Source organism: Nerophis ophidion, linkage group LG07 (assembly GCF_033978795.1).
Source record: "Nerophis ophidion isolate RoL-2023_Sa linkage group LG07, RoL_Noph_v1.0, whole genome shotgun sequence".
Classification (NCBI taxonomy): Eukaryota; Metazoa; Chordata; class Actinopteri; order Syngnathiformes; family Syngnathidae; genus Nerophis; species Nerophis ophidion.
Genome location: NC_084617.1, coordinates 43,694,912 through 43,708,469, shown reverse-complemented (window position 1 = coordinate 43,708,469; position 13,558 = coordinate 43,694,912). Strand labels below are relative to the sequence as shown.

At 42.4% G+C, this 13,558-nt stretch overlaps 1 protein-coding gene across 6 annotated transcripts in view; it reads right to left on the bottom strand.

Moving 5' to 3' along the window:
• The window catches only part of LOC133556373 (multiple C2 and transmembrane domain-containing protein 1-like), a 439,257-nt gene that overhangs the window by 55,905 nt on the left and 369,794 nt on the right, over positions 1 to 13,558 (bottom strand). The window lies entirely within an intron of this gene.

Below are 13,558 nucleotides of genomic sequence, written 5' to 3'. Positions count from 1 at the left end.
TTGAGACTGAGCTTTCAACCTGAAGTACAAGCCATCCATAGAGTTACACATAGATAATTTATTCATCACTCCAAGGGTTAGTTTTACATCATAACTTAACAAATTGATATTTACCAAACTGCTTCATTTCTGTAGTAGTGTTTTCATGCATATGTGTACATTCTATAGTAATGTAATGAAGCTAGCATCGTTAGCATGAGTTAATATGCTAACATGTCTACGAGTGCCTGTATGATCATTATTAACTTACAATTGCATTTTTTTTGTATTGTTTCAGTTTTGTAAATTCACCAAAACGTCACCGTGGAGTTATCGAGTCTGTTTAGCTGATTGGAGAGCTAGCGGGTCCATGGCAATGACTTCTGTTTTGTTTGATCAGCCATTTTACTGCTGTATTCAAGACATTGTTTGGGAAACAATCAAGGTATGTAAATACATATTTACAAAATATTTCTGTGTAAATAACTAATTTCACAATGTATACTGTATATCTGCGGCTTATAGTCCAGTGCGCTCATATATTAAAGAAAAAAAACATCTAAGATTTACCAGTGTGCTCTATAGTCCAGAAAATATGGTACTTCAATGGGGGAAACGTATAGTTTGAATATAAAATACACTCAGCGGCAGGGGCATCGCCAGACATATTTCACTGGGGCACATGCCCCATTGTTGATCTGCAGTGCCCCAGTAAAAATTTCACCAATAAAAAAAAAAACGCTTCAGAGTTTTAAGTCTACATAACATAGACAACAGCGCACATACTACTTAGTATGGTAATTGATTGCTACTGTATTCACTCCACTAACAATGAGCACATGGCTAATTAATATGGTAATTTATTCACGTGTGGATCGAGACTTCGGTTGAGAGAGAGAGAGAGAGAGAGAGAGAGAGAGAGAGAGAGAGAGAGAGAGAGAGAGAGAGAGAGAGGGCTGCGAATCACTGCTGAGGTAGGTAACGTTAGCCAACAACAATTTGTTAATTACATTACTTTGATTTTGATTTGACTCAAACTGTAACTCCTAGATGGATATCAGAAAGTTATTCGCCCGCAGCAGAGAAGCAGCAGCGAGGAATAAGAGATGTAAGTGAAGTCCTAGCTAGCTAGGCAACATCATTGTCTTAAGTTGATGCTAAGTTAGCTAACGTTATTCCTTGTATCAAGACAAACATATTTATTTGCTGTACGAGCTGTCGGGGGAATGTCCAATGAACATGAAACATAATGTTGGTAATTGTCTGCTGGTTCTGCATCAATGATGATTTGGAGTAAGCATGTGTGAGTTGAGTGCTTCTCAAATGGTTTATCTTCAGGAAGAAAAACATTTTTCAATATCATCAAGTTGTGAGCCAAATTTTCAAATCATTCAAGTTTATTTCACAGAAAAATAGCACAGTAGACTTGTCTTGTTAATCGGTGTGACTTTGAGTAAAATAATCTTGTTTTGTCACCAGAAAAATGGCTACAGCTAAAGCATCTGGTTTTGTTTCCAGAAAAAATAGTAACATTTCTGTATTTGTTTTCAGAAAGATGGCTGAAAATATCGGGTTTTGTTGCCCCATTTAGATTTTTTTTAAAATATATTTCCATGTCTGTCCTGAGTCCTCCTCTAACTTGTTAGTCGGTTTGCCTTTTTGCTAAAATACTCACTAATAGTCACTAGAAAAAAGGCTAAAATAATCTGGTTTTGTTGCCACAATTGGATTTTTTTCTCCCTAAACTTTTTTTTTTCATGCACACATCTGACTGCGACTCACTGAAAATGACACAAAATCCACTTTTATGCCACGACCCAGCAGTTGGGAACCACTGGTCAACTGTATATCAGTTACTGTAATATTTCCATGTCTGTCCAGAGTGATTGACCACTTTGCAAAAATGAAAACGAGATGTTACAGTTTACTTCTCAGCAAATGATTCCCTGAACAGACACACAACAGTTGTTCATTTATTCTACTACTGTGGCTTTATTGTTTTGTGTATATTTTATAGTTCTGTGTATCTGAAATAGGATTAGCCACATTGCCATAAATGGAAATTAAATAATATAAAAGAACCCAGAGATATAGGGCTGCTTTATTTTTTGTTTTACTTTTGTAGATGTTAAATTTGCAGATGATTACTGCAATACATATTTCAAAAAGATTCATTGCTCTTCCTTTTTGCTTTTACCGGTAGCAGTTTAGAAGTCTGGAGTAAAAAAGTGCACAAGTAGGTCAAATGCATTAGTTAATTTCAGGTGGTTAATCAAATATCCATACAACATAATCTGATATGATTTCATAGTTTAAAGCACTATTTATGTATTTTTTATGATAAATAAGTGCTAAAAATGCTCAGCGGCCTAGTGGTTAGAGTGTCTGCCCTGAGATCGGTAGGTTGGGAGTTCAAATCCCGGCCGAGTCATACCAAAAACTATAAAAATGGGACCCATTACCTCCCTGCTTGGCAGTCAGCATCAAAAGTTGGAATTGGGGGTTAAATCACCATAAATGATTCTCGGGCGTGGCACCGCTGCTACCCACTGCTCCCCTCACCTCCCAGGGGGTGATCAAGGGTGATGGGTCAAATGCAGAGAGTAATTTTGCCACATTTAGTACTCCCGTCCAAAGGCAAAACCTAGTAACTCACTTCTAGTTGATTTTGACAAAACAAAGGAAAACCAATCTATCTTGATGCTGTCTTACAAAGATCTACAAAGTCATCAAACGTATAGATGTTTTCTTGAGCTTTCATTTTCTTGCCGAATGAGCCATGGATTGAATCTGCTCTCATGAACGTGTGCCCTTTCCCAAGATATTTTATCACAATCTCGGGTGGGCCCCATTCTGCGTTTGCACAGCGTCCAGTTTTTATTATGACCTCCACAGTTATCTGCCCAAAAGAATATGCAAGGGGAAGAATCAAGAACAATACATTTAATGAAGGTGCTTGCAACGTCCTGGGCCAATCTTCCCAATATCCCCTCGTGCCATAATATCACATAGTCAGGTTGACCGTCGGCCCACATTCGTGCAAATGTCTTATTAAAGACAATAAGGCGACTGACAAAGAAGCTGCGATTGGTCCCTTGAGATACTAGGTTTTTCTGTTGTATCTTTGCGGTTATGTGGTAGTTGCTAGGTCCTGCCATGCGCGTAACAGCTTACTTATGGAACAAATTACAATATCTCGCATACACTAATGTAAAGCATATCACCTAGGAACTCCAAAATTATTATCAGCTCAGTTTCGACAAACAATGAGTTACTGGGTTTTGCCTTTGGACGGGAGAGTATGTGTGTGACAATCAGTGGTACTTTAACTTTAACTTAACATTGTAACTTTTTCGTGACATCAGTGCTGCAATTTTTCCGACAAAAAAACATAAATTTCTTAATCTAGTGCTAAAATATTTAAAATTAACACATTTTAGTTGTTGTGAAGTTTTATGATCCACATGGATGATTTCAATGTGAAATATTCACTTCAAGGTGTTTTTAAAATATTTTGTTTGGGGATATAAACAGAGCTTATTAAGTGTGCATGGGTATGGCGTGAAGGGATCACACCTTCCAAAAAAAAGTAAATGAATAAAATATGCATTTTGTGGCTCATTACAGATTTATGACTCTGTTAAAAGAAAAGGTGGCGGCTGCCTGCTAGCACGTCTGACTTTCAAATGCAGACGACACTGCTGTCAAGTGTTGTGCTCCACATTCCGTCCAATGGGAGCCAGAGAGAGGAGAATGAGCGAGTATCTCCTCAGCCTCCTATTCAGTGACGGTGTGCTGCAAATGTTACTTTGGGTGCATGAGAGTGCGCGAGAACTCACCTACGACGCAGCGAGTGCCGATGCTACAGCACTTTGATGCATAGTTCATCAGTCACAAAGTTCAGTTGGCTCGGCTTTCTATACGCGACTCAGAACAATAACAACCGGGAAGTACACACTGCTGCATTAGACATAATGAGTGTGGGGATTTGCCCTGCGATGTGGAATATTGTTGCTGTTTCTCCAGCAACTTTAAAAAAAGAATAGTCTAAAGTACACTCAGGAAGTTACCTTTATGAGCGCTTAATATGCTGCCTGCTTCTCACGAGGGAGGAGTACCGAATTCTGTACTTTTATATGCACCGACTGAATTACGTCAGTTTGATTAATTGATTGAAACTTTTATTAGTACAGTACATCCATCCATCCATCATCTTCCGCTTATCCGAGGTCGGGTCGCGGGGGCAGCAGCCTAAGCAGGGAAGCCCAGACTTCCCTATCTCCAGCCACTTCGTCTAGCTCTTCCCGGGGGATCCCGAGGCGTTCCCAGGCCAGCCGGGAGACATAGTCTTCCCGTGTCCTGGGTCTTCCCCGTGGCCTCCTACCAGCTGGACGTGCCCTAAACACATCCCTAGGGAGGCGTTCGGGTGGTATCCTGACCAGATGCCCGAACCACCTCATCTGGCTCCTCTCGATGTGGAGGAGCAGCGGCTTTACGTTGAGCTCCTCCCGGATGGCAGAGCTTCTCACCCTATCTCTAAGGGAGAGCCCCGCCACCCGGCGGAGGAAACTCATTTCGGCCGCTTGTACCCGTGATCTTATCCTTTCGGTCATGGCCCAAAGCTCATGACCATAGGTGAGGATGGGAACGTAGATCGACCGGTAAATTGAGAGCTTTGCCTTCCGGCTCAGTTCCTTCTTCACCACAACGGATCGATACAACGTCCGCATTACTGAAGACGCCGCACCGATCCGCCTGTCGATCTCACGATCCACTCTTCCCCCACTCGTGAACAAGACTCCTAGGTACTTGAACTCCTCCACTTGGGGCAGGGTCTCTTCCCCAACCCGGAGATAGTACAGTACATATTACGTACATTTGACCACTAAATGGTAACGCCCGAATAAGTTTTTAAAGTTGTGTAAGTCGGGGTCCACATTAATCACTTCATGGTACCAGGTAAAAAGTCACGTGAAATACAACAGTTCCATATTTCAATACTTTTTGTTGCACTTGACGTCACGTCCGGTTGCAGCCTGAACGTCGGCTCACGTAAAGAACCACTCCAGCAGCACCCAGTCAAGACTCCCTCCAAGTAATGTTGCAATTTTCAACTCCAACAAAGCAAGTACGCTCGGCAGAAAACGCTGTAATGCAAAGTAAGGCTCCACTCTTCCAAAATGCGCTAGCTTGATGTCAATTTATATTGGAGTTGCCGTTGACAGGCTACTATTAGCATTAGCGATTTTATATGGCGAGTTCAACACCTCCAAATTTGGTAATGAAAACTTGCTTAAAGATATTAGATGGCAGTCTTGTATAGACGATCTATGTATGATAAATTGTCAAGCTACAAAGTAGCTGAATGTGCTATGTTGTGCCCTACAAAGTGTTAATACTACAGTCGCGGTCAAAAGTTTACATACACTTATAAAGAACATAATGTCATGGCTGTCTGGAGTTTCCAATACTTTCAACAAACTGTTTTTTTTTTTGTGATAGAGTGATTGGAGCACATACTTTGTCACAAAAAACATTCATGAAGTTTGGGTCTTTTATGAATTTATTATGGGTCTACTGAAAATGTGACCATATTTTCTTGGTCCAAAGTATACATACAGCAATGTTAATATTTGGTTACATGTCCCTTGGCAAGTTTCACTGCAATAAGGTGCTTTTGGTAACCATCCACAAGTTTCTGGCAAGCTTCTGGTTGAATTTTTGACCACTTCTCTTGACCAAATTGATGCAGTTCAGCTAAAAATGTTGGTTTTCTGACATAGACTTGTTTCTTCAGCATTGGCCACACGTTCTAAATGGGGTTTTAAGCCAGGACTTTGGGAAGGCCATTCTAAAACCTTAATCCTAGCCTGATTTATCCATTCGTTTACCACTTTTGACGTGTGTTAGCGGCCATTCTCCTGTTGGAACACTCAACTGCGCCCTAGACCCAAGCTCTGGGCTGATGAGTTTAGGTTGTCCTGAGGAATTTGGAGGTAATCTTTTTTCATTGTCCCATTTACTCTCTGTAAAGCCCCAGTTCCATTGGCAGAAAAACAGGCCCAGAGTACAATACTACCACCCCACCACCATGCTTGACGGTAGGTTTGGTGTTCTTGGGATTAAAGGCCTCACCTTTTCTCTTCCAAACATATTGCTGGGTATTGTGGCCAAACAGCTACATTTTTTTTTCAGCTGACCACATAACTTTCCTCTAGAAGATCTTATGTGGTCCATGTGATCAGCAGCAAACTTTAGACAAGCCTTAAGGTGTCGCTTTTGGAGCAAGGGCTTTCTTCATGCATGGTAGCCTCTCAGTCCATGGTGATGCAAAACACGCTTGACTGTGGACACTGACATCCGTGTTCCAGCAGCTTCCAATTCATTGCAGACCTGCTTTTTGGTGGTTCTCGGTTGACTCTTGATCATCCTGACCCATTTTCTCTCAGCAGCAAGTAATAGCTTGCGTTTTCTTCGAGATCGTGGCTGTGCCATGCACTTTATACTTACGAACAATTGTCTGCACAGTTGCTCTTGGGACCTTAAGCTGCTTTGAATAGGCTCCTAGTGACTTTCCTGACTGGTTAAAGTATATGATTGTTTTTTTTTTCATATCTGTGGTGAGTTCCTTTGACTTTCCCATTGTCGCGTTAGAAAACCGAGTCTAATGACTGCATCACATGAGACCCATTTAAACAGGCTCAGAGAAGTCAACAGGTGTTGTCAATCAAAATCACTCACATGAAGTTAAGAGGCCGTGCCATCAAGCTAAGGTAATTTGATTTGATTGTAACTTTTTTACATCACCAACGTTTATCATGTATGTTGCTGTTTGTATACATTTGACCCAGCAGATTTGGTGACATTTTCAGTAGACCCATAATAAATTCATAAAAGAACCAAACTTTGTGAATGTTTTTTGTGAAAAACAAGTATGCGCTCCAATCATTCTATCACAAAATTGTGGTTGAGAAATTATTGGAAACTCAAGACAGCCATGACATTATGTCCTTTACAAGTGTATGTAAACTTTTGACCACGACTGTATATATGGCACACCAGCTGTTTGATTGTAAATAAATACATGATAAATGGGTTGTACTTGTATAGCGCTTTCTACCTTCAAGGTACTCAAAGCGCTTTGACACTACTTCCACATTTACACATTCACACACACATTCACACACTGATGGAGGGAGCTGCCATGCAAGGCGCTAACCAGCACCCATCAGGAGCAAGGGTGAAGTGTCTTGCTTAGGACACAATGGACGTGACGAGGTTGGTACTAGGTGGGGATTGAACCAGGGACCCTCGGGTTGCGCACGGCCACTCTTCCACTGCGCCACGCCGTCCCTATTGTTACGTGCATCTTAGTTATAGTTTCCATTAACAAATTTGGAGGCGATTGAAATCGCCATCTAAAATCACTAATGCCAATCAGTAGCATGCCAATAGCAAAGCCAATGTATATTTGTGCATTTTTTGTAAAGCCTTACTAGTGAAACCTTATTTTACTTATGTGAATAATTTTTTTCAGTCAATTGGCGTTGAACATTGCAACATTACCAAGATGTAGTTTGGCTGCGTCCGCTCTGAGTGCTGCTGGAGTGATCCCCAAATGTATATCGGGCATGACGTCACACGCAACGCAGGTACCGAAACATGGAACCGTTGGATTTGACGTTAATCGGTGCTCAGAAGGACTGGCGGGATTCGGTCTGTGTCAAAAAAGTACTAGATTTGGAACCAAATCTATTGACTGGCTCGTTAACACGAATGATGGGATTGGGACATTGCAGTAATTTATTTGTAGCTTGACAGTACATAAACTTTTACATTTATATATGTATAAACCAAAGCGGAAACAGCGACAGTCTCTGACTGCAGCTGAGACTGGAGCTGAGACTGCTGCGCGAGGCTCCTGTCAACTTGACACCTGTGAGGAGCCGTTAAAGGCCTACTGAAACCCACTACTACCCACCACGCAGTCTGATGGTTTATACATCAATGATGAAATATTAACATTGCAACACATGCCAATACGGCTTTTTTAGTTTACTAAATTACAATTTTAAATTTCCCGGGAGTTTCGTCTTGGAAACGTTGTGTAATGATGACGTGTACGCAGGACGTCACAGGGTTTTAGGAAGTATGAGCGCTATGCACACATACAGGTAAAAGTCGTCTGCTTTAACGGCATAATTACACAGTCTTATGGAGATCTGTGTTGCTGAATCTTTTGCAATTTGTTCAATTCGTAATTTCCGGACGATAAGGCGCACCTGACTATAAGCCGCACCAGCTAAATTTAGGGGAAAATACAGATTGCTCCATATATAAGCCGCACCCGACTATAAGCCGCAGGCGTTTTGATGTGTAATTACCGTAGTATATAGGGGTCCCTGCTACCACGGAGGGGATTGTCGGGACAGAGATGATTGTTAAGGAACGCAAAGCATCCCATTTATTAACAATAAATCTTTCAATCATTCAATCAAACTTTCACATCTTTGACATGGCGAACAGCATTTCGTGGAGAGTACAAATAATACAACGGTGCAAAGTAATACTAAGTGCTCGCCTGTAACACGGCAGTAAAAGTAGAGTCTTCATGCTGCCGTCTCCAACGTCTCACCATTGATTCATTGATGTCAAGGGTACGTGCAGCAGCTCTATTTCCTTCTTTGACAGCCAGATCGATTGCCTTTAACTTAAAAGCAGCATCATACGCACTTCTCCGTTTGTTTTCCATATTGAGGGTGTTTGCATGAACACTTCCTTTGCGCAAACTGTCACTGACGCTCTCCTACTCTTTGTTTTGCTCTCGTTACCTGGCGCCAGATGTTTGCCTCGGTCTCGCGCATCCTCGGTAGTGCGCGCCCCTGGTTACCGTAAGCCGCACCGTTGTATAAGCCGCAGGGACCAGAACAAGGGAAAAAAGTAGCGGCTTATAGTCCAGAAATTACGGTAATATTGGAGAAGTCACAGTAGAAAGATGGAGTTGGGAAGCTTTAGCCTTTAGCCACACAAACACACGGTGATTCCTTGTTTGAAATTCCCGGATCTGAAACTTTACTATGGATCAGAGCACGGTCAAGCGAGCATGAATCCCAACCGAATTTCAACCAGCAGGTTTCGGTGAGAAAATTGTGGTTAAAAAGTCGCTTCTTACCAGCTGAGCTTGTGTCGTCCGTACAGGTGCCGTCGACACCTGTGAGACACTGCGCGTCAACACCCGTGGACAAACCACTCCGACTATCAGGTAATATTAAACTCACTAAAACACTAGCAACACAATAGAAAGATAAGGGACTTCCCAGAATTATCCCAGTAAATGTGTTTAAAAACATCGGAATACGTCCCAATGCTATCGCGTTTTTTTTTTTTTTCTTCTAGTCCATCGCTATCAATATCCTCAAACACGAATCTTTCATCCTCGCTCAAATTAATGGGGAAATTGTCGTTTTCTCGGTTCGAATAACTGTTTTTGTTTGAGGCTCCCATTAAAATCAATGTGAGTATGTGAGGAGCCCCCACATCTGCGACGCCATCGTCTGCGACTACCCTGCTGTCGGCTTGTCGGCTCCGTCTCTCCACATACTTCTTTTTTTTGTTGTTTTTTTCCAAGATGGCGCTGCTGTAGTGGCTGCTGTTGGCAAGAGCTCTGTGCTCTTTTGTGTTTCCCTCTTGTTTTCATGTGTGATTATATATATATATATATATATATATATATATATATATATATATATATATATATATATATAAATATATATATAATCTTAGGACTGTGTGACAAGGGGTGGCACTTTCGTGACCTCTGCGGTGCTTTTTTGTGGACTTCTGGATCAGCCTGCCGGGAGCCTTTTGGCCATGGAGACCAGCTGCTGGGTGTCTGCCACACCGGAGTCGGTTTGGAGGGACTGGAGGAGATGCAGATGAGGGGACAGGACTGCGGAGCTAGCACTGAGCACTGGGACGGAGAGGCTTCGCGATGTCTTGGCTGGGTGAGCAGGTGTCGGACACCTCAGTCTCCTTGGACGTATCCTCGCTCATCCATGCGGACCGGACACTGGCCGAGAGTTGGTTGGTGGCCGAGAGTGGAGTCAGCTCTTTAGGTTGCTTTGTTGGGTCTGCTCCTGTCTCTGGCCATGCTCCCTCCACCCCAGCGGACAATGGCGTGGAACACCGCAGAGGCCACCACAGTGTATATGTTTCTTTAATTTTTATTCATAGCTGTATGTAGAAGTGTCTGGTTGCATCCGCTGCTTTAATGTCTTTCATGTCCTTTGTGTTCTTTTATGTTTGATGTTTCCCTCTTACACACATGTAAGAGGGATGTGTACTATGGCTATGAGTTGTTGTTTTTTTCCCCTTGGCCTCAGTCTGGACCCCCTCTCCAAGGGCCCAGCCTTAGACCGATTTTTTTATTCTATTTTATTTTATTTGAATCTTCTATTTTTTTCTACTATTCCCCCCCCACTTGTCTACCTGTATCTCATCTTTTTTGTAAGGGGCGCTGGAAGCCGGTAGACCCGTCAGCGATCCTGTTCTGTCTTTCTGTAATGTTTGTCTGATCTTGAATGGGATTGTGCTGAAAATTTTAATTTTCCTGAAGGAACTCTACTGAAGGAATAAATAAAGTACTATCTTTATTTAGTGGCAGGTGATCGAGGGCTTGGAGCATGAGCAGCATAGGTAGGTGGGCATGTACAGCAGAAAGCAAATCGCAAAGTTCCCAGGACGAGGACAGAAACAGAATGGTATAAATAGTAGCTATGATGATTAGAAACAGGTGTGGGACTGAGGGCATGGCGTGACTTGGAGACCGGGTGGAAACTAATGGGTTACTATGGAAACAAACAAAACCAAGAAGTGTAAAACGGGAAACAAGAGTCCAAAAACAGAACAAACATGATCAAACTTAAAACTGAATTACAGACATGACAGGATGAAAGATTCGTGGATGAGGATAGTGAGAGTGAAGGTCTAGAAAAAAAGAAAAAAAAAGTGAGGGCAGTGGGAGCGATTCAGATGTTATTAGACACATTTACTAGGATAATTCTGGAAAATCACGTATCTGCTTATTGTGTTACTAGTGTTTTAGTGAGATTATATAGTCGTACCTGAAAGTCGGAGGGGTGTGGCCACGGGTGTGGTGACCGCCAGTGTCTCTGAGGGAAGCCACATTTCTCGACGAGGCGAAGCGAAGGCAGCTGTTGGGGCCGTTTTTCCCCCCTCCTCGACGGTGGAAGCATCCCACGTTTGGGGGCTGGCAGGTCGGATGAGGCAAGAGAGTCGCAGCTGCCTCTTTGACAGGTGCACGAGGAACGACGCAAGCTCCGGTCATGTCTCCAGTAAGAGCCGACTTATTACCATAATTTTCTCACCGAAACCTGCCGGTTGACATGTGGTAGAGAACCATGTTCGCTTGACCGCTCTGTTCCATAGTAAAGCTTCACAGTCATCTCTAGGGAATGTACACAAAGAAACACCGGTTCTGTTTGTGTTGCTACAGCCGGCCGCAATACACCGCTTTACACGAACAGCTTTCTTCTTTGTAGTCTCCATTATTGATTGAACAAATTGCAAAAGATTCAGCAATACAGATGTCCAGAATACTGTGTAATTAGGCGATTAAAGCAAACGACTTTTAGCTGTGATCGGTGCTGGAAGAAAATGTCCGCTACAATCCGTGATGTCACGCGCGTCATCATTCCGCAACGTTTTTAACAGGATACTTTGCGGGAAATTCAAAATTGCAATTTAGTAACCTAAATCGGCCGTATTGGCATGTATTGCAATATTAATATTTCATCATTGATATATAAACTATCAGACTGCGTGGTCGGTAGTAGTGGGTTTCAGTAGGCCTTTAATATAAAAATTAGCTGCATTATTTTAATGAAAGAAACTGCCGTTCTAAACATGTCTACTGGATGTCACAATTCAAGTGTGACCCACGTCACACATGACAGTGTTTAAAGATGATGTGTCAGCTTACTTTAATCCCCCTCTGGATTGGCTGCCGCAACTCCAGTCAGTGCAGGTGTAATCAATCAGCTGTTCTTGTTGTGGCTGGTAGCAAATGGTCTCAGACTGATGCAGTATGACGCACAATACCTTCTTCCATTTTAAATTTTCCGCTCAACAGATAAAATAGCGAAACTGTAAGATGTAAAGACTTGAGTCAACATGAATTTTTTAGTTACAGTTCCATGCAGCGCTCACAATTGGTTTAATGCACGATGTGCACCCTGTAAAAAATGCGCATTTCTACCTTTGTTGTGTTTGTTCTGATTTATTTTATGCTATCTACCATGTTTACATTGGTTAGGTTTGTTGTTATGTTACATTGATTTCGGCTATGGTGTCTTTTTGATTATTTTTTTTGTTTATATTATGAATGTTATATTTGAGTGTGAATGTTGTCTGTCTGTCTGTGTTGGCCCTGCGATGAGGTGGCGACTTGTCCAGGTTGTACCCCGCTTAACGCCCCCGATGCAGCTTAGTTAGGCTCCAGCTCCCCCCCGCGACCCCAAACGGGACAAGCGGCAGAAAATGAATGAATGGATATTTGAATAATGATAAATGAATGTGTTGTGGCAGTTGCGGATTTCATCAATGTGGCGTTTTGAGAAACATTTTCAATGGTGAACTGCCAACATGAGAATGCTAAACAGGAAGTGTTTAAAGTTCATTAGCTTTGTAAAAAAACGCTGAGACAAAGTCAAAGTTTATTGTGTTCTCCATGGCGTTTTTGAAAGGGTACCAATTTTTGCCTCAGAATTTTTTACTAACTTGAAGTGTTTTGCCAAAAGGATTATTTGTAATGTGCACATTTTCATAATGTGCTTGTTCTATTTTTGGACAAAGAAAACAATGCCATGGTTTTACCAGTGCGGGCCACCCCCTGAGCTAAAATGAGTTTGACACCCCTGGCCATAGTCGGGGTGATCCTACTGATCCACAATAGTGTAGACCTCAACAAAGACGCCCGTGACAATGAGTGTCAAATATGGAGACAACATTTCCCTTTTTAAACATATGCTGTGGATTAGATCAGAAATAGGATCCAAAGCTCTTCATTGTTTATGTCAGGGTGCAGCGTACGCCTTGTATTCCATTGAAATCTTTGTGTTGTACTGCTTTCATGCCATGGTATTCGTATACGATAACAATTGCCGTACTGCCTATAAACTGAAAAAAAAAGTATATTTTGGACTAAAAAGTACCATGAAAAAACGTGCATCAGTTAGTGAGGCACAAATCACAACGGTTCCAAAGTCACCCATAAACACCTCAGAGCCTACGTTCTCACAGCACGATTCAATCTCCAGCTGTCACCTTGCAGGGACGTAACATAACAAGACAGGCACAGGCTGCCATGCTGGAAGCGCCCATTAACCAACTCCCTATCAGCCTAAAGAGCAGGCAGGAGCATAGCTCCCAAGGTGGGACTGGGTTGAGTGCGGAACGTGCAAGTTGGCGGGTGCTGGAGTGAGATGCGAACAGGGGACAGGGCACGTGAATCCCGACAGGACAAGAAGACAGGCTGGAAAGGAGGTGAACCCAGGAGGAC